Source organism: Echinops telfairi, unplaced genomic scaffold (assembly GCF_000313985.2).
Source record: "Echinops telfairi isolate 266 unplaced genomic scaffold, ASM31398v2 ScPeMD7_7475;HRSCAF=8513, whole genome shotgun sequence".
Taxonomy (NCBI): Eukaryota; Metazoa; Chordata; class Mammalia; order Afrosoricida; family Tenrecidae; genus Echinops; species Echinops telfairi.
Window position 1 is genome coordinate 24,279,309 of NW_022111379.1, and position 1,914 is coordinate 24,281,222.

A 1,914-nucleotide genomic window follows, 5' to 3' on the forward strand; every position below is an offset into this window, starting at 1 on the left:
GGGAAGGATGTGGCTTTCTACTCCTGTATAGGTTTGCAGACTTGACCCACAGGGCCAGTTACACCCTTAGCTATAGGGTCAGTGTGAGTCATCATTGACTGGATGGCAATGGAAATGACGCCTCATGGGATCATTGATAATGTGCTTTAACACAAAATGACAAGGGTATCTGTACATTGAGTCAGAGACATTTGAGCCATAGATATGTGAATGGATTTTAGGCTTGTACTTAATTCTAGCACCAACCTAAGGACAATTAGTTATTGCAACATGGCCCTGCTTGGTGCTCATCATCATGAAAAGATCATTAAAGATAAGAGTGCTATAGCAACAGGTAGAGAAGAAACTAGATGCTGTTGGCTATCATAAAAAGTAGTGTCTGGAGTCTGAAGGGTTTGTTTACAAATAAGCAACCATCTAAGTGAAGCATGAATTAAGCCTGCGTACAAGAAGCACACCAGCCTGTGTGATCCATGGATTGTAAATAATATAATCCAAGTCTAAAAGACAGAATGATATTAGAGCTTAAATTGTGAACATCTCGTTTGCAGAAAGCTGTGGATGACAGTGAAAACCCAAAATCCTTTTGCAGTGTCCACACATGGATTAAGTCTCTGGTGAATCCCCTTAGATCATAGTTGAGGCATGTGAAAACCCCATTGTCTGACAGAGAGCCTTGTAAAGTTGATTAGAACAGACATAGATTAAAATGTATTGTTTTATCATTTGATCTCCCCTTTTACACATTGTAGAGTTGGTTCACTTTGTTTGTTTTTTTAAGTGAAGGAAAATACATGTGGATTAAAGCTGAATTTCCTCTGACCATGGACCAGGAATATCAACAACCTTGCTATCTATCATACAGAAAGCATTGAGAAGTGTATTGTTGCAGTTGCAATTAGGTTAAAAATTAGCATCCTATCATTTGATATCCCCTATGATCCATTTAAATTTGCATTAGTTTTTAAATATTTTCTGCTTTCTTTTTGATTGATGTTTTTTATCCATTTTACTTTGTAATTATTTTTAGTTTTTAAAATATGTTTTTCTGTATATGAAATTCAGGACAGATAAATACATATTGAAAGCAACTGGATTAATGGTTCCTTGAGAGTATGGCAGGGGAGGTTGTGGGAAAATGGGGAGTTAATAACTATGAGTAGAATTTAAGAAAATTGTTCTAAAACTAAATATGATGAGGATTGTGCAACTCTTTTTGAAGTGTTTGAACTATTGAATTATATTATCTATGAATTATATGCTAATAACACTGTTGGGGGATATCTTACATGAAGAATGCAAAAAGTCATTAAGAAGATAGGGAAGATTAAAAAAATGAAAATGGATATCACAATCTATTTTCAAAATTTGCTTTTGAATGTTGAGTAGCTGAAGTGAATAGAAGAAATGAATAGGTAGGCATAAGGCTTCAAAGGATGCTCTAGAGAACAAAGAAATAAACTATGAATCAGGGTGCAGCATAGCAATGATGAAATAAATATACAGTTTTCCTCTAGTGCTTGAATGCTTCCTCCCCCCCACTATCATGATCCCAATTCTACCTTATAAATCTGGCTGAACCAGAGGATGTACACTGGCACAGCTAGGAACTGGAAATACAGGGAATCCAGGACAGATGAACCCCTGAGGACCAGTGGTGAGAGTGGCGATATCGGGAGGGTGGAGGGAAGGTAAGGGAGAAAGGGGGAACAGACTACAAGGATCTACATATAACCTCCTCCCTGGCTGACCGACAGCGGAGAAGTAGGAGAGTGCAGACGTCGGATGGTGTAAGATATGACAAAATAATAATAATTTATTAATTATCAAGGGTTCAGGGGAAAGGGGGGAGTAGGGAGGGAGGGAAAAAATGAGGAGCTGGTACCAAGGGCTCAAGTAGAAAGCAAATGTTTT